The sequence below is a fragment of the Dermacentor variabilis genome, chromosome 2 (genome assembly GCF_050947875.1).
Source record: "Dermacentor variabilis isolate Ectoservices chromosome 2, ASM5094787v1, whole genome shotgun sequence".
Lineage (NCBI taxonomy): Eukaryota > Metazoa > Arthropoda > Arachnida > Ixodida > Ixodidae > Dermacentor > Dermacentor variabilis.
The window spans coordinates 160,272,314-160,293,281 of record NC_134569.1 but is presented as its reverse complement, the minus strand read 5'-3'; positions in this window follow the sequence as shown (position 1 = coordinate 160,293,281).

Below are 20,968 nucleotides of genomic sequence, written 5' to 3'. Positions count from 1 at the left end.
TTGGTACCGAAACCAGGCGGAAGATTGGCGTTCTTCACCGACGATCGATCGACTGGGTCGTAGCAGAGGTATATTCCGAGCAGCCGCTACAAAATGCATTTCGTCCGCCACCAAAGCACTGCAAGCCGAGCATCCTTTGCTGTTTGATCTACAACTTATTTTAGATGGCATGAAGTAAGAGGACTCGGTGCTTTCATCGCCCAACAAGATCATTGCCGACGTTGTGAACGACGATGAGCAGTATGAGGCTGGAGTACCATTACGAGATGCGCAACACCTTGTTCCGGGCTCGCATCCTTCGAAATTCTGCCGCAAGGCCCGGCGACAGCGCCACCCACATTATGATGACTTGTGATTTGAAGGGCGCAGCAGCCGTGCAAGCTTTAATGCGCCTATCACATCGTTTTCGAAGGTGCTTATTTTTTCAAATGCGGTAAAATGTGGTATATGGCCAATTAAATACATAAGAGCCTGAATTGTACTACAGTTCCTGTAGGGTTCCTGTGGCCTTTAAGTAATGAAAAGTATCTTCATCTGGCACAAGCAGTTCATCGCTTCATAGCGTAAGATGGAATGGAATTCTTTGTTAGTAAAAAACATTGAAATATATTTGCGTCTATATTTCTAAGCCGGGCATGTGATAACTTGTAGCACATTTAAAAATTCACCGCAGTGTTGGCATGTAGGTTGTGGTTCATTATTTATTAGTTAACTATGAGTAAGCATAGAGTAACCAATGTTTAGACGACATGGGATTACTTCGTAAAGTCTTTCTCTTTCACGAGAACTGCGCCATTCTCTTAAAACAAATTTTATACAATGAAGCGTGTTATGTACTTGCTGATTCCACCGTGTCTGCTAGCGCTTTACAACTGCCATTTTTTAATGCGCATTTTTAATCTTGCCAAGGTAGGCCAACTGTAGAGCTCGACATCTTTGGTGCCAGCTGCCATAAAATCTGGTCTATTGTTACCGAGGTTTCCTGAATCACTAGGAACCCACAAGGAAGTGACGTTTAAAGCTTTCCTATGGCCACCCAGAGCGTTGTAAGCAAGCCCACCACCCAAGACGTCTGCGCTCAAGCAAGTTCCCTAGCAACGATACAACGAGTTGCACTGCCGAATCTACAGGCACGCCCTTTCTCCGGTGAACTCCGCAAGTGGCAGTGCTTCCGGGAGGCCGCAATTCATAGCAACTGCGAGCTGTCGGACATGGCAAATTTTCTTATTTGAAGTCATAGTTAGCCGGAGCAGGCCAACGTGCAATTGAGGGTGGGCACTTCGCGGAAGCGAACTACGCGTTAGTTGTTAAAAGGCTGAGAGCGAGGTTCGGACATCATACCACCCTCATTGACGTCCTTATTTAAAGTATGTTTGCCGTCACGCCCATCCGATGATCTTCCCAAATATCACGGCTGCGGGAACTCTACGAAGACGTGCACTTACGTACCAGGTTTCTCGAGAGCCTCGACGTTCCAGCGCCAGATTACCCGTTCATAATTCATCGTATCCTTACGCTCTCGCTCACCGAAGGCCTCATCATTTCATACCGTCAACGCATGTAGGACACTGAGGCCGATGACGGAGCCACTACGTGGTCATGAAATTTCTACCGGTGCAAGTTGACTGCAGAGAAGATAACCAGGCCTTCGTTCAAGGTCCCTGCCTAGAAACCCTCTCGCCGGACACGGGCGATGCCAACCGAGCACTCTACCACCGTAGGTAGCGTTAGCATTAGCGCTGACCCCAGGATCTGCACCGGGACCACGCCACAAAGGGCTTGCATGTCACATTGTCAACTGACGAGATTAGACACCAACTAGGGGGCAAGACCGGTTGCTTTAAATGCGTCATAGAGAGACACATCGCAAGAAAGTTCCCCAACACTGCGTGACTCAAGTGTAAATGCTGCTCAAAACGTCCTCTTTCAGCATTTTGTGCCATACGGAAACAAGACAGCAAGAAGTCGTCTACAGGAAAAGTGATACACTTGGCAACCATAAGACTACGAAAAGTGACAATTCGCCAGTGGCAAGCGCTCCTCCTAAAAGTTATACGTCGGCACCCGTCCTTATGCAAACGGCCATAATATGGTTACCCGGAAAGCACAATTCCAGGTTAGTTCGATTACTGCTTGACACTGGCAGCTATAAAACGTTCATTAGACACGACCTGCACAAAAGGCTCGACTTGCTATCCCTCAGGACAGGAGGCCTCTCTGTGCTGACATTTGATGCTTCTAAGTGTTCCCGCCATTGCAGGTATCGAACCGTCAGGCTCAAACTTCATAGTCGTCCCGACGCCCGCGACATCACGCGTTGTAGGTACCTGAAGACTTCGCCATGAAGATTCCAGCTATTGGACAAGATCTCCTCACACAGTCGCTGGTAAACATTGACTCAGTCATCTGCGATACCCACAATCAGTGTTCTTATAGGATCAGACAACTTTTAGCGCATTTATGACTAGAAGGATAGCAAGCTTTAGCAGCGACCTATGTGCAGCTAGATGGTCTTCGGTTGCCTGGTGTAAGGCGTCTACCCAGTAAGATCCTCCAATGGTTTATTTGATTCGAATACAAGCACGACTACCCTATTCCTTGCGTCTAAACAAACAAGGCGCGCACGTAATTAGGTCGAGTTTGACGTGGCCACTTTGTGCATTAAGCATCCGCGACACCAATAGGACGCCAACGACGCTTTTACCAACGCATCCAAAGGAGTCGTTCAGCTTTATCTCCCCACCATACCCGACTTAACTCGTATGCAAACTGATAAATTTACAACAGAAGCCGGCCTCCGGTCGCCGGGACGGCCACATCGACGATCGCAGTCACTGCGGCATAGGTATATCAAAAGAAGCTACAACCTCTTGGTTAAATCTACCATGGGTAAAAAAGCGTTTTCACTAAGGAAACAAGCAGGCTCAACTAAAGCCAGCGAATTAAGAGCGAATTCGGCAGAAAGGTCAAGAAACAGTCTTTGATGAGAGCGAAATCACAAGAATCGCGACTCATACAGAGGTCGCAAATCGACTGAGACAAACAAGATGCCATGCGTTCAACTACCCATATACGCGTACAGTTTTCCGCCAAAGTAGTGAACGAGAAGTCGGCGCAGATCTCACGTCAAAAACCAGTCGCTGTTTACAAGTCGACCTCTGCCATGAGCCGTACATTTCTCCCAGTTGCATCGTGAACACTGTGCGGGAGTCACCAAATTTGCCGCCGCCGAATCATCCCATCGCTTCCTACAACCCCCGCACTAAGGAGATCGAACACCACCAGTGAAGGAATGCTCGGTCCCTCGGTCCCTAGTTCAACATCGTGACGGCTTCCGAGGAAGGGTGGCCAATTTAAAATTGAGAAGAATGGCCACGTACAGCTGCCTCGGCTAGTGCAGCCGTCTCAGGGAGTCTGGTATTGGGAAATCTTCCCTCAACGGTTTTGGAAACGGAGGAAAGAGCAGTACTACCTCTTTCTACACTCTGCCCAGAAGAGGAAGCCGACACCACCTTCATACTGACAATGCGACCGTCTTGTCGTCAGCAAGGACATAAACGAGCCCTTTGACAGGCAGATCAGTCCTTTCATTAAAGTGTTTCAGGGTGAGGACGACATTGTGCGTCATTCCTGATACTATTGTCAAACAGCCAGCAGACACGACATCATGTAATGCGCCCCTATTTTGTGGAGGCGCACACGTGCAACGCACCCGCGGGAGTGTGTTGGAAACTGTAGAAAATGAAGTCGAGAACACGAGAGGCGAAGGCTCCTGGCAGCGCCGTATTAGCAGTTAGATCAATCACCCGCATTTGACGGACGTCAGTCTCGGTCTATTCAGCACTGCCACTGACTGTGAGAAGCCACTGACTATTCAGCATTGTTTTCTTTTCAAAAAGTTACAAGGTGAACCATTATGCTTGTGTAAATCGAGAAAATGTATTTGTCCTACGAGCCTATGTGTGACAACAGCAAGTGGGCGACGACGATAGTATGACTGCGAGGGCATGATGACGAATTTTGGTGTGACCCAGTGAAGAAACGTCACAGCGTGTTGTGTTATGTCATTGAGCGCTTCTGAAGACGGTTCATTAGGGACGAACTCACTCGTACTTGATTTTATAAGCAGCTTCTTGCTATGCGACATGATGCGCTCGAAGATGCGTAGACAACGGGGCTCTTGTGCAAGAGATTCCTGGTTTGATCCCGCCATCAGGCATTGCCTTTATTTCTATAGAAATCATAAAACAAAGAGAGGCCTGAAACTACCTACATACTAGCTGCAAATAACCTGGTCTGAGTGACTGCCGGTGAGGCATTCAAAAGGCCACCGAAAATTTTTGCTGAGTGCGAGTAAGAAAATGTCGGCTTTTACGATTATATCAGTTGCATTTTCCCAACGCCAACCGGGTTCTGCATTTCACCTGTACCTCTACCTAAGATACATAATTTTGATTTCTCATTGCTATTAAGGATGCGCTAATAAATTAAAATAAAATCATGTTTTAAGTTCGAAGCACACCGTATAAACTGAGGCACGCCGTTGTAGGGGACGTTGCACTGAGTCTGACCCCTTCAGTTTCTTTAACCTGCACCCAGTGCATGGTACACGAGCGTTCTTGCATTTCACCTCCATCTAAATGCGGTTTCCGCGACTGGGATTCAATCCCGCTTCCTCGGCTTTAGCAGTGCGACGCCGTGACAATGACGTCACCAATGCGGATCGTTCTGTATGCTTACCTGGTCATGTATCTCTACGTAATAACTGTCACTGCGTCTGTTCTTACCCCTGTGTAAGCACTTGTGAGCGTCTGAATTTCATCTGCTTATGAGTTCTTCGCCGCAAGCATGTTTTGGGTAAATCAGGCCTCAAAAATGCAATTATTTCATCCCAGAGAAATACTCTGGCATTTAGTTGAATCGCGTAGTTTCCTTTTACACAGCCATCTATAAATGTGAATGGGTGGTAGCGTGAATGCAAGTATTTCCAAAATTTTGCATGACAGACGTGGTGGGTTTAATAAACGAATTGGAATGAAGACGAAGAAATTTTTTCATGGTAGTGGGTGTGCTTCGTCGAGCGTTGTTAGTCATGCTGTTTTCGACTGCTACGGTTTCCTTGTCTTTCCGTGAAACTGGCTCTATCTCTGAAGCGTCGCTTGCACATTAAATTGTCTGTTTTTTATGTGCGATACATTACTTGTATGAAAGTACTCATATTTTTTTGCGCTTTATGCCGAACTATAAGTATATGCTAAGTAATTCATGCTACGTTCTCAATTTTGTTAAAGCATGCATTTCTAACTTCTTGATAGATAGATAGATAGATAGATAGATAGATAGATAGATAGATAGATAGATAGATAGATAGATAGATAGATAGATAGATAGATAGATAGATAGATAGATAGATAGATAGATAGATAGATACATAGATAGATAGATAGATAGATAGATTGGATGGACGGACGGACGGACGGATGGATGGATGGATGGATGGATGGATGGATGGATGGATGGATGGATGGATGGATGCATGCATGCATGCATGGATGGATGCATGGATGCGTGGATGCATGGATGGATGGATGGATGGATGGATGGATGGATGGATGGATAAGCGCAATGGAATAGTGGCATAGCTTAGATAGTTAAAGGCAACTGTCGAGAGTGTCGGCAATTTTCTACATGACAAGCCATTCCATAGTATGCCATCCATGGTGATCTATGGGTCTGAAGATAAGAACAGACAAAATTGCTGATTTTTTTCAGGAAGCACTCTTGAATGGTAGCTGTGAGAATGTGCGAGACTGTAAATATGCGTGTGCATGCTTGTTTTCAGGTAATACTGGTTGTATACAAACAGACATATAAATGTTTTTATTTTTTATTGCCCATACATCCTATTATATTGAACGGGACCTGACTGCATTCCGTAAATCTGCATGAAAAGTTACGCCCGCGGGAATTCTGAGGAATTTGGTTTTTAGCAAAGCTGTATAGTGGCATGTGAAACCTTCTATGCCGGTGATCAATATAAAAATCGAAGAAAAAAAACATCAATGCGCTGGAACTCATAGTCCTCGTAGCTAGGCTCACGGAAAACCGATATAATGCACCCAAATGCGAGAACAAACGCAGAAGCAAAGCTAAGAAGAGGCAAAGAAAAAGAAATGCACGGACAGAGCAAATACAGAGAGAACAAACGAATTGTCTCGCAGTCATGCTAAGCGATGTCCATTTGGCCGAATCCAAAAGTACGGAGCCACTTTCTTCCTCAGAGATGAACCCGACCGCTACCTCAGAGCAGTAGGCAAACAATGACAGGAAATGCCACATCGCTTCCTTAACGACAGCGTACTTCAATAGCTTCACGCAGATACTGCCCTTCTATATTTTTGCGGATTCCGTATACCGCTGTATTTCTGCGTTTTACCGATAGCTATATTAGCTTTCTTCTTACCATATGTTTGCTGATCCATTAGCCTTGCTGCCCTCGCGCATTCCCCTGCGTAAGCACCCAACGCCCGTGTGTCATTCTATGTTGAAGCACCTACCTGGGTTATGCGTCCCTATTTCTCATTTCCTTCTTGGAATGGCTTCTTTGGGTGACAATGGATTTGGTTGATTTATTTTTACTTACAGGGGTGCCCCTACTACCGTTTACGTCACGTCCTTACTACTGTCTCCAATTTTTAGCGTTCATCAGAAGCAGTTAGAAATATTCCAAAGGAAATTATTTGCCCAGTCACATCGCTAATTGCACCATAGGAGCCGATGCTTGACTGAAGGTCTGTAAAATCTAAGCAACTTCTATGGGCTGTTGATAGCAAATCAATTTCAGCTGACTTCCTTCTTTCTTTCTTTCTCTCGCAAAAGACGATGGAACTTTAATATTCATGTAAAACAGTGGTGCGGTGTGCCCTCAGAAGTGCCTTAACAGCCACGACAAGAGCACAATATAGGCATCTGCCCACTGCCCCCGCTTATACACGTGTGTACGTCACGCTTTGTTGTGCTTTCGCGAAAGTTCTGGCTCAGCTAAAGGGCTCGCTTTGAAATTTACCTCGAACTTCCTTATGCGTGATATCAACTCATTGCTAGATCGTTCTCCACCCGGGATATAAATATTCGACCATATTTCAATATGGGGCTCTATAAGGTAAAACTATTCCAATATGTTTTTATTCCATTCCCCTAACGTCAAATTTGCGTAACCGCCGACGCAAGCATCGGGTGGTCCCCCGCAGGGTTGTCTGAACACACTAATCAAACGCTCTCCTCGTTCATAGGAGGTCACTTTTGCTTGCTTGAAGAACAAATAACATTGCCTACATGGAGCGGCTTGTCTTATTTAATTGGCTGACAAGAGGCGAGGAGCGCACTCAAGTGGGGAGGGATTCGATGGGGCCGAGCCACTGCACTGAAAATCGATAACCGGATGAAGAGGGTGGTGCCAGCGTCTGCGATTGGCCCGCTTTCCTTTACATAGCTTGCAGTGGCTGGTCGAAAATTGCGGTGGCAAGCAACGGAAGCTTAAGAATTACGCTAAAACAGATCCTCAGTAAAGAAGAGTTGGAAGAACGAGGTCGTAAACGTGCCGAAAGTGCTCGAAAACTTTACACGGCCCCGCAAGAAGCTTGATTATACGCAAATAAACCCATGCTCTCAGGCAGGTGCGAGTAGCCAGTGCATGAGCGATCGGTGGCAGCCATCTTATTCCTTTCGGAACAGGGCAGCCTGCGGCTGTTCAGATGAAAATTCAGTTTTGTTCGGCATATTAATACATCTTTAACGCGTAGATGTCACATTGATGCGGTGATTTCTTGCGGTTTTGTGACGTCACGTGACAGGCAGGTGAAGTGGGTGCAGGCCGGCAGCTTTTGACTACTAAACGAGGGCTAATGGCGAAAAGGCGACGAATCAGAAATAACTGTCTTTTTCTTTTGTTCAGTCAAATCATGCATAATCAGTGTGGGTACGTCCTATTAGATGGGGAGCTATCACGGTTTTCATGACGTCGCGCGACAGAGAGGGGAAGTGGGGGTGGTCGAAAAAATGTGTGACCAATCGCGGAGGGCTGATTGCAGAATTGGAATAGAATGTTTGGAATAGTTTTACGTTATAGCGCCCCTGGTTTGTCTGTCATCTCTCGAAGAAAGCGGGGCTAATAGATGCCTTTCGAGAACCTATGAGAGATTAGCTTTACCTCACTCTGCGAACTGTTACATTCTGTTCACGAGTAGCGATGCTGCCTGAGCAATGGTCTCCTGTAGGCGAAGATGCAGTCGACCCTCCTAAAAAAATGCGTCATTTCGAAATTTCAGTTTTTTTTTCATTTGCAGCCATTCCTTTCATTTTCTAGTGCAGCAGGATCTTGTGGATGGTTAAGAAAATGAAGTAGAGCCTGCTTTTTATAATCTGCTGAGCAATACCACTAGTCTAGATGGACGTCCTTTTTTGTCATGTCTGTAGTGTTTACAAAACATGTATTTAAATTTATGCTTCTTCTGTCATGTTTCGTTTTGTTTTACACCGGTCTGTCTTCCATGAACGTTGTAGGAGTCAACGCACGACATGGTGAGCCCAATTAAATCGCGGCGACAAGCGGTTATGACCGCTTTTAATGGCCCTGGCGGCAGATCCTAAACATGTCTTACCCCCCAACTTTTCAAATATTTTAAAATATTACTCGAAAAGGCATAATATTATCGAGCTTCGTTGCCATACATTCCGACATTGCATGTGCAATTACAGTTACACATGTCCTATTATGCTCACAGGCCTATGTGTACGGAGAGCCTGGTGGTTAATGATTAAAAATCATGTTCCTAAATGATCCTTGAGCATTATCAGGTTAAAGGAACCTACGGCTGATATGCTATTGTATTTGCTATTTGTGCACATGTCACGATGCAGCGCGCTTGCTTTGAAAATCCGTACTTCATTTCTCTTTCTGCATTGACGAGAACGCACTGGTTAACCTGTGCATACTTCCGGTTTCAAGCATTTTGCATTTTTTCTGTTGAGATTCATTCTTTTTACTTATCAATTATATTCGTATACCTTCATCGGCCTCCATGATGGAAGAGTAAAAAAAGTTATCCAATCTCTGCTGTGAAGGTGGTTGGACAGTGGAGCTGTAACAAGTAGAACGATTACCCTTTGCGACGAAGGTTGAAATTATTCTCGCGGCGACATTCAAATGCACTTTACCTAATTATTAGGCTAAGACGTTTCGACGGTCTGCGACTTGGATTGCGCAGCTACTTCGTGCACATACAAAGAATGCACCAGAGAGAAGAGAAATTCGCCGCGCCTCGTATGCGCACAGCTCTTGAGGAGTCCGAACTGTACGTGGCCTTCCCATAACACGGTCACAACAAAAATCAATTGCTAGGTGGGTTCTTCTTTTACGTAGGAAAGTTTAGTTACGTCACCCGCTGCTTCGTGTTTTACAGTGAAGCTGCCGTCGCCGCAGCAGCTTACGCAAGAGTAACTTTAACCGGGAAACGTATGCGTGGAGTGCTACATGCTTCGCCTTGCATGTAGGTTCAGGAGCGCCTTATCATAAAGGATGTGGTTCGGATGCTTGTTTTGAGCGTGTTCTTTATTGAAACGTAAGCTGTTCTGTATGTTGTATGTATGATTGCAAAAATATGTATGCACTGTCCGCTTCTCTTTGCTGAGTGCTTGATAGCCTCTGCCTTACGAGGGTACAATTTGTTGCATTTGGGGATGTGAGCCATTGAAGATGATAGTTTGCTGTCGATGTTACTCCACGAAGAAATCCCGGGATCCTAGTCATTGACAGCTTCGCTATAAAACTAGGTGCAACCTGTTTGACACCCCTACCATTTTTTATCTCGCTGTCCAGCTACTACTTGGACATCTTACAGTTAGATATAACGTGCACACTTTGCATGTAGATTGCGCGGTAGACTAGCAAAATTAATGATGGAAGAGAAAATCTGAAAAAAAAATATTGCCTTGTATAGATTGACATGATATAATATATATTGATGTTTCACATGCTAGAACGACGATTTGTCCATGAGGCAGGCGGGCACGGAGTTCCGCAATAGATTTTGACCACCTGGGCTTCTCTAACGTGCGCCTAAGGCGCGTCACACCGACGTGTTTGCATTTTGCCTCCATTGAAATATGGCCACCACGTCTGTAATGTGACCCAATAACCTCGCAATGCCATTGCCGCTAATCCACCACGGCGAGCAAATATTCACATCACGTGCAAGAAAATGTGCACAAGTTTTAAAAAAAAGTATGTTTCTTTAACGGCTGTTACTATAAAATTAGCAAGCGCCGATAAGAAAGGAGTGCGTATGAGAGGAAATAATAGGAAATTCACTGAACCTGAATCATTCTAGGCGCACAAGAAACAGCGACACTTCCTACAAAACATAGTGTCAAAATTTACGTGAAAACGATCGGCTACGCACTTCGATTCCGAACGCGTATATATAAATTTCTTCAGTCGGCATCACTGAATAAAAAAGTGTGGATGAGCGTTTCAAAAAGCAGTGCGTAGCCAATCGTTTCCATTTGATTGTTTAGTGATAGTGTACGCGGTTTGTTTGTACAAGTCTCTCTCTCTCTCTTCCGCTCTCTTTTTCTTTTTATCTGCTTACTCCTTTCCGACGTGCTGGGAAGCCAACCACAACTACTTGATGTTAACCTCCCTGCCTTTCTAAACATTATTTCTCTCTCCCCCTCTAACAGTGGCGGAACCTATCAAACGGGAAATGCGCGCCATATACAAAATAAGAAAAACGTTTTCTTTCTGGTCACGGGCTGCATTTTTCTTCGTTGCAAGATTCAGCTATGAAGAGCGTGCGTGTCGCCCATGACAATGGCTTAACCAGGGCTGGAAAAAAGAAATGCCTTCCCTCAACGAAGACATCTTGTCTACCGACGCCTTCCCATTGACGATAAAGTGCGGCCTCCAAATGTCTGCGGGCTTGTTTCTGCATTTTATTGCCAAATGGAAAACCACGTATCAAAACTTACGTTGATCGCTGCCTCCAGAATTTTTCAGCTTTTTTGTCTTCTTACTTCTCCATTGTTGTGTACTCGCCCCTACAAGATTGCCTACCGAAATGAATAAGAGCCCCGATATTTCTTCGGCGGATCCATTTGCTATTGCCTGACATTTCTATTTTGACAATACTTTCCCGGCGCAGTTTCCCTTCAGCGCATGATCGAACGACCACCATGAAACGTCCTACTTCCGTTGTATTTCTGGTGGCAAAACCACAAACAAGTACACCAAGAAATAAAGTAGTGCATTTGTTGAGTTCGTGGGATTTTGCCAACGCGGTATGTTTTTTTGATCTATTCCAGACGCAGAGACGCCTCCCCGATAAAAACGAATTTATTTCTTTATACCTTTATGAACTCTGACACGCCTGCTAGGGTGCAAAACGGAAACTCGGCGACCGATGGCAAGCAAACAATGCGAGCCAGCAGTGACAAAATTTACCGTCGCTGTTTCGCATTATGGGCAATTTTTTTTTTTTAATTTTTGCGATGGTCACTGCTTCCCTTTATCTTCACCTTTACGTGTAACAAACACCAGGCACGCGGGCTTTGGCGCACTTCAGAGAAATGTGTGTGTGTGGTTTCTTTCCTTGAGCTCCTAATATAAGTCTCCGTCATCGCACCTGGAGCGTATTTATACAGCATAAAGTCCGTGCTTTTCATCAATCTTAATTGGAAAGGTGCGACATACTTGGACGTGTCGGCAACACTTGGCGAACGGTCAAGTGCACGGTACTTTTGGGCGTTTATTGGTGTCAGTATGAAGCACATGCCTGACATTCGCAAACGGACACGATTTGTTGGCGACATGTGCCTCAGGCACCAAACAGGCGGGATGGGTAAACTGTATGCCTACTAAAAATATAGAGGCGTTTCCGGAATGCACTCGGCTACTGTGCTTGCTTGGCGGCAAAGATGTAGCATCAGAATACCATTTCCCTGGAGCGGGCGTGGTTCATGCTAGCTTTTTGAAAAAAAAAAATATAGTGAAGTGGCAACTACGTGGGTATGTACTGCCTCCATGCACTGTGATCGGCATGATCTCGTTACTTTTCCAATGTCGCCTACACTCGTTACCGGTTACTAATGGCAAGGGGGCCCGTCACACACCGAAGCAACAATCTCACGTAATCACTAATGGTTTTAATTTATACTTGGATATCAAAATCCGCGGAATTCAAAACCACCAAATATACCAGTAACAAACTGTGTTCACACAGCATTGAAGAGATTACCGTGTGCCATTATGCAGAAAATTTTGTGTCATGGCTACATCCCGGGGGTGACCATATGGTTCAAGAAATAAAGGCTGCTCTAACGCTCAACCGGAAAAATATTGTACCTAAAAGCACATTGTTGCAGAAGCCATCCAAGAAGCTAGTGAAGTAAGCTAATGCCTTACGAGAAATTCAATGGGAGCAAAAGCACTATTCCTTAGCGCATACGGCTCACGTCAATAACAGTGTGTGGTGAGGGCGACACAATTAACTGGGACATGTTTTGGTAGACCGCACTGCAGTGTCACGACGACGCGCACATTCAGGACAACCACAACAGCAGCACCATCAAGACTCTTGCATGGCTTCCCTACATCGTCTCTATATTTCCCTATGGTGAGCCGATGACGGTGATTTGGTGCACATAACATATATCGATGCACAACGACTTCAAACTTAAACTAATAGAAGAGAAATATATTCCAACATAGTCGTAGGAAGAGAGGTATCTGTTTGAGTGACAAATGGGTCTAAAACGACGCTAAAACGTCGCGTTGTGAGGGGAAAGAAAATTGAGACCACGTTGAAGCTTCGGATAAGAGAAGATGGGAGATAGGCGAACCTCTGTGTTTTATTGGCGTGCGAGAAATCAGCAAGAAAGAAATTTAATGGTGCCCCAGATCATTTTCTTGACAAATTCTAGAGTGCCGCCTAGAGCTTCAGCCTCTTTATCCTCCTAGAGCGGCAGCCCGAGAAACGTCAAGCAGCAGTCTCAAATATATGGGCCGCTTTAGCGACGCCTAGCAGACCTTGAAATGGTCAAGAGTGTGACGGGCAATCGGGGCGTCGCCACTGCAGAAGGTATTCTGTACTTTTATAAGGCTGAACTTTTACTTCAACCAACATGACGCTTATTTCAGAAAGCGCGATGCTCTAAAAACTTTCACAGGCCATCACTGACAACGGCTTCTGAAATATATCTGCTCCGTTGGATGGGAATGTTTATTTCCTAAGAAGAGCGTTTTTTTTTTTTGCCGCCGCAGCTTTGAATGCTTTGTCTGACCTCTCTCAGAAGTTTTTTTCGCGTTTCGAAGGGAACACAATATAACTCAGCCCTTGAATAGAAGGCATACTTATTTTTGTACCATCTGGGCCGTGATATGTTTTGGGGCGTTCACACAACAGAAATCACTGAAGATCTCAACAACCGTCAAACAAGCTACTATTTCTAGCAATGACTATACCAGAACAAAATGCCATTGGCACCAATAATGAGGAACTCCTTTTTATGCAGTTTTTTTTTCTGTTTTTGCAGCAACAGCTCCTTGTTCGTCTTTTTCTTGGTGTAAGAAAACACTCACATAAATAGATAGCCATGACCCTTTCGTGAAGGAAGCGCTAGACCATTCCGTTTATTCCTACATTTAATTTGCCCGACATTAAATTATCTTCCATGGGGCGGTTGTGTATACGTAACGAAAAGAGCCTGCACGTAATTTGTAATTGGAAGCAGCCGACCAGAAAGACAATAGAATCTAGGAAGATATATTTATATGGATAAAGATTGTGCAGTTCTGCCATATATTTATATGGATAAAGATAGTGCAGTTCTGCCAGCAGTGTGAAAATTACCTTACTTCTGGCAGTATTTTTTACTTGAAAGTCTATCTTCAATAGAAACATTCACAACGAACATGTTCCTCCTTGCTTCATGCATAGTAAAAAAAGCAACTGTGCCTTTTTCAGAAAAAAAAATTAATATAATATGTCTGTGTCACGACATGTCGGCGTACACTATGCAGTAGCGACTGCTGCCGCCTTGGCAATATTTTACAAAATGCGTTTGGAATTAAGATTTAAGGACCTTTTATTCGGGAATAGAATCATGGAGGCACCAAACAAAGTAGGACGTGCACATTAGCAACAGACATTCACTGTATTTTTTTCCCAGTATGTCACGACTGACGTTCCCTATTCACCCTGCATGCCTAAATCGAATCCATGCTTTTATTGTACTCAATAGAGATAGCATTGCTCTATGTGGTTGCGTTTAAAGTGAAAATGTTTGTTTGGCTCTTGCACCCGCTTTCTTGATCGATGGTCGGTGTTTCTGATCGCAGTTGCACCGCCGATAAAAAGGACGCGTATATTCGCGCAGCCGAACAGCGAGGTACGTTCGTCGCCAACAGTAAAGATATGAGATAAAAAGAAATCTTCAGTACAAACGTATAGTCCTCACATGCTTATGAGTTGTACAAATGGCATGTGCGTCAGCAAAATAAATATTTCTCCAAAGTTTATTAAACATTTAGGGCAATTACGGAAGTTAAGAAGACAAACATTTCCCAACAAGGCAAAGGATAACTTCGCTCCGTTGAATTTCCTACCTTCGCAGTATCGCCTAGACTTGTCCGTGTCAGCGTATAGCCGGGTCTACTGGCACGTGCTATCGCGCGAGAACTACTTGGCATGTGAAGGTCTTAATGACGTTGTGGAGTGCCCAACGTGGATTACCCTCGTCGTCTCCAGCCGTCTTTCTTCGCTGTACTGGTTAGAGGAGAGAGTTTCAGCACTACTTCAGATACACTGGTTAACGGTTCCATTCTGTAGGGAAATACTGAACGAAATAACGAACGCTGCCTAAATGTCCTCACCGCTACAAGGACGCGCCTTGAAGTGCGCCGCTCCTTTAATAAAGTGAATAGCTTTGTAAGCGTATTCGGCTGTCCACTTACATTGACAATTATGGCTGATGGCGCTTGCACAATATTTTTATCTCAGTGCAACTTATATGATAACAAAATCTTCAATTGCGGCATTTTTCAGCATTGTTTTATGACGACTCCAAATATTGGTTGACCTTTAAAGAAGAAGACGTAGTTGGTTATATGGTGGGGATCTAAAGGCGGTTATTGACATGACCTTTATAATTTATTAAATCCCGTAATGGTGCACACCAGGAAAAAGATATGATCGATTAAAAAAAATAGCAGGTATAAGAATATTACAAAAGTGTGTTAGGAGATGTGGCGAGGTGGCGTAGGCGCCGCAATTTTAGAAGCTGACCAATTTTGACACTATCGCTAGTAATCTAACGAAACCGCAAGGACACTGAGCTTCTTTTTGATAGGTCATCAATCTAGTTGATTTGTTGAAATAGAAATGAAGTTATGAACGAAGGAATCTAAAAAAAGGGCCAGACTTAATTTGACGGCAGGTTACCTGCATTGGGTAAAGAAGCTGCAGGTAGCTGAAAGTGAAAAATAAAAAGCAATATAATATACGTCATTCGCAGCTGCTCCAGCGCCGCGATTTTTCAGCGATGCCGTTTCCCGTGAATAATGCACTTCAGCGCTCTTCACGATCGTGATTGGTCAAGCCAGGTTCCACCCAGGGCGGAGCGTTGTACGCGGCCCCTTGCGAATGCGGAAAGCGCTGAAATGCATTCGCATCGGAAAAGTCATCGCTACAAAATACAGGCACAGGATACTTAATTGCCGAGAGCTGCGTATAATAACGTTGTGATAAGTTGCGGGCGATCTGCACAGTGCCTGGCTTTATACTGTAGCCATTCGATGTCTGCCAGAAAGCACAGTATCAATGGTATCTTTGGTGATGATATCATATAAATTTTTTTAAAAGTTCAAGATATCGTGCAATGGAGAATCATGTAGTGGTACTGCAGCTGCTAAAACGCTGAAAATAGTTACTTCACTGAAATAAAAATGGAAAGTATAATCCACGTCGTTTAAATAGGGAAATTTCACAAAGAAAACGGGAGCGATAACTTCACAAAAAAATATTGCCTGAAATAATGAACGTTTTCCTATTTTTCTAGCTACAAAATATGAAGTTTGAACGGAATCTACTTTGTGTTCAAGCAACTTATAGAGTTCACATTTAGATGCCTCAGCATCTGAGGAACTTGAAGATGATGAACAATTGGTTTAAGGTATCTGGTTTACCACTACAGCGACAGTAATTAAATAAGGGAATATCATCTTAATAAATCGATGTACAGGGATGTGTTCGCTGATGGATTGGAGTGTGATACTAAAGCGCCACACGCCGTTTTAAAGGGATGATAACTTCGTGAGACAAATTAAAAAATAGAGTGGAACAAAAGCTGTCTAAACGTGAGTGATTCTTGTTTAATTAGTGGAAATTATTGAACAGAAGTAATCTGCACCGTACATTTCCTCAAAAATGGGTGCCATTGCAAAAGAATCACATCTACTGCGTAGAAAACCATCCCACAAAATCTACGCATATATATTTCTGTCTTCCAGGAGACCTAATCAAGTGTTTTTATTTGTGATGTAGTTGCAAAGAAATTGATGCACGAACACGCCAAACAGCAACTCGCTGATTGGAATACCAAACAAACATGGAAGTAATAGCAGACTTACACTGTTCGTATTAGAAATTTTGAATAGTCACTAGGAGTAGAATCGCACGCGCACGTTTTCATACATTCACGCATGTTAATGTTCAAGGCTGCGTATTCGGCATGCTCGTGTGCTGAACTGTGATCATGTTAACATCAGTCATCGATTTTATTTAGTGTTTTGCCGCAATTTGTGATGTCGTTTTCTTTTTCTTTTTTTATGCAACAAGAAGAAAAGCGCCTCTTGGGCGCCGGTGCTCGCACTGCGACCGCGCGAAAGGAAGAGGGAGTTAGGGTAAAACAAGTGATCACAGGGACGCCCTCTTGTCTGCTGGTTGTGTATAGGGTTACGCCACTGGGTATGCAGGTTCTTTTCTGATATTGAGACAAGGCCCTGTAGCGTGTGAGACTTCAAGTGAAGGGCAACGGAAGGAAGAATCCTGAAAAAGAGACAATTATGTCGAAAATGCACGCAGCATGCGCTATCAAGGCTTTGCTTAGAATGTAATAACGTATTAAGAAACTTTGTCTTGCCAAAATTCAAAGTGTCTGTTCTCAATTCTCAGGCCGATTGGTCCTCTCAAAAATTCTCCTTACAATGCTATGGAAACCACATTCTTCTTTGAGTTGTTGGGAACGTAGTCCAGTGCAGACTAAGTTTCCTAAAAGAAGAGTCCAAGGAAAGAAATATGGACGGTCTCTACCGTCCCATCCTCTGCACGCAAAACAATGGTGCAACAGCAAAGGCTTCAAATGGTTTCGTAAGAATTTACAGAGCATATAGAAAAAAAACGCACTGTGCTGTCTTTTTCTTAGACATTGTGGATTATTTGCGAGAACCGCCTTAAAAATGTGACCGTACCGCATTTTTCTCTGCTTTCCATGACGCAGATTTACGCCCGGCGTTAAGCCAGTCTACGGAAATCAACTGAAGTCTTCTCTGTAAAGCCAGCGCAGGCGAACGGGGAAAAAACTTATAGTAAAATGGTTCGCCAATGACTATCACACGGCGCTGTCATTGACAGATTCGCAAGAGGTGACTAGGTTAGTATATAAAATAATAGTGGCAGTCCTAAAATTGCACCAGGAGGGTGAAAGTTTACAAAGTCGTCCATAGATTTTACATTTCTGTGTCGAGCACCTACACATATACGCTTTATTGTACGTGCAACAGGCGTGGCTAAGCTATACGGTGCCGTGTATTTTAGTATGGTAACAGAAATTACGATGAAAGAGGATGTGGACTTGTTTCACTCCACTAACAAGACAAAAAATAACGTAAGCCCTAGAAAGCATAAAAACCCCATACTGACTCACGAGAAAACTACTAATGATGGTGCAGCCCCGCAATGATTTCACAACCTACAAGGACAACTAAAACATCTTCTCCGCAGTTTCATTGTTATTATCACTGTTTGTCTAACGAAATAAATTCAGGCAGTATACACCGCTAGAAAAAGCTCGACATGGTTGCCTCGGTGGGAAGGAAGAGGCTTTGAGGCATTACCACAAACTGAAACACTGACCTTCGCTGGCACTGGTATGTGTACGCATATTCTTCATGCCTCCCCCTAGGCGGCTCAATATCACCCCTGGCCATGTCTCCTGGCTTATTTCCTCTTATTTTGCTTTCGAATCCTGGGCGAGCGACTTATTATATCGCTGCCGTGAACCATCGCATCGGGGCTGAGCTGATAGAAAACCTTAAAAGTCTTGATCTCTTATAATCGCGTGAACCGGCAAACCTTGGAGACTCATTCTCGATCCCCCAAAACAAAGAATCAGTTGAAGGGCAAGAATATGGACCTCAGGCTTTGGGCGATGAGTCGCGGTCATGATGGAGGAAATTGATGAACGAGGACCGTGCTTCTAAAAAAATAAACGCGCAACCTAAACAACTCACTACCAGAGTTGGCAGAGCGTGTCGTTTGCGTGAGCTTTATTTTATCTTGGAAAGTTAAGGATGATGCTTGGCATGGTGGGTGGGTAAACTCGCGGCCATTGAAAGAACCACCTGAATTTGTTGCTTCATAGTTGGCAGCAAGGCTCTTGCTATTAGCCTAACAGGACAGCTAAGGTTAATATCCTACTCCTTGTTATTTTTGCAAGTTTTGGCACTCACTGCTCAAAAAGATTTATAGCGGACGTGGCCTTGCGCATACTACCGACAAATACACCATAGATATGCACACAAAATGAATGTTTCAGCCCTTAGTTTACCTCACCACGCACATTCCATTGATTGATTGATTGATTGATTGATTGATTGATTGATTGATTGATTGATTGAATAGAGGAACGACCATCTATAGGATTGACCGATGACTAATTGTGTAAGTGACAACTCAAAGCAAGGCCTGATGTACGACAACAGCCGTAGTGAGGGACGGAGAATTACATTTCAAATCTGGATGTCACTAATTTAGCACATAATATAGGTGCACCGACGTTGTTGCTTTCCTACTCACATTCCAAGAGCTGAGATTCAAAATTGAACCTAAAATCACGTGACTACCGAAGACTACTGTAGACAAAGAGCCATAACGGTGCGTACGCAGCGATGGAAGCATCGTTGTCCAGACCGCTTCATTATTTTTTATTAAAGCACACCATACATGCCGAGAAAGTTTGTGCATTACCTCTTAGGGCATTTGTCAAGCTTTACTGCAATACACCACCTTAACTCAAGGGGTAGCATATTCAAAAGTATATATTTCAAAAGTACGACCAAATTTCAACAAATTTGACCAAATAACGTCGGGAGAGTAATTTCTTGAAATAAGACATGCATTTACGGCACTGAGTCGCAACTTCCCTGCTGCATTACGACATTGTTTTGGTTCTGCCCAAAACACTGCTATAATGCCATTTCAACGTACAGCTCTCAACGGCGCTAAACAAATTTTGGTACAGACGGTATCTGGCTGATGCCAGAATTTTCTGGCCTTTCCAGGTTTCTAATGTGGTGAACCGCTTATGCGCCGTCTTGAAAACACATTTTTATTTGTTTGCTGTCACATGCGAACAAAAGAGACTTCAATAAGACTCCTGGGGAACCGTCATGTAATGCCATGCTGAGCTTTCATAGCATGAAACTTCCAGTTTCTACCGAGTTGAAAGCGCAGGCTGCTCACTTTCTTTTGCTCAAGGAAGCATTAGCGCTTACAGTTTTCGTGCGTCGAAGTACACCTTAAATTGCGTTGTTAAATACAGTGAAGCGCAGGGACGCTGAAAAGTGCATGATCCTTGTGAAACTTTTTAAGTGACAGGCCAATTCCAGAAGATTGTTAAGTGGTTTAGTTCATTTGGGGTATTCCTTAGGCAATAACACTTCAAACTGCATCATCATCTCAACGGGAGGATTGCAGCACTCGATAAGCGGACGCTTTTCCTATGCTTGCGCGCATACGCGAGAAGCCGCAAGGGAGCTATTGTGGCCGATTTCTATGCCACTGTCATTCGGGTGCACTAAGTTCTGGTTAAACCTTTTCGTTACTGGTTAGAGAGCGAGTGTATGTACTCTGTCCGAGGTGTTGTCGTCATGACTCAAGATGCCGTGGGATCACTAAGCCTGGAATGCTACTGATGAAGCAATGGATATGCCACATTCTTTATGTGCAAAAGAAGCCCCGTCTTCACAAAGGCTCCTCGAATTGAGCCTATGCTAAGGAAGCTCTTCAAGGACGGTGTTCTGTTACACAAAACGTCCACGTCTGAGAATGCTCGTCCAAAGGAGGAAATTGCGAGAGTTTCACTTGAAAATCTCAAGATGACAATAAAGCAAATTACAAATTTTCGTACCTTTTCACAAAGCTATATCTCCTCTTCAACCAGTGTGTTCGTAGTAACCCTCAATATTATCCACATATATTTTTAATTTATTTCTTATTGGCTTCTTTACGGTTCGTTTAAAAACGCTGCAATTTTTATTTCAGGTAAGTTTCGGTAGTTGAAACGCCATTGCCTTACCTTATAGCCGTGAGACAGGATGCGAATGGTTTATGAATGTGGGGCACGGCATGGGTCTCTTCAGTAATTCTTTGTTATTCTATACTACATTATATTGTAGTACTACCTCCATCAGTCTGATTGAACATGGAAAATTGTCCCAGACGAAAAGGTACTACTAAGTAGCTTGAGAGTTGTAGCGACTCTTACTAACTAAGGAAAGGTAGGTAACAATTCTCAGCTAAAGACTCAAGTATGAAATGATAACCGTTATGCAGTACAGCACCATCTTAACAATTGTCTCAGGGCACAGAACAACACAAGCGAATCTGTCGGCACGCAATGAGCAGAACAATCA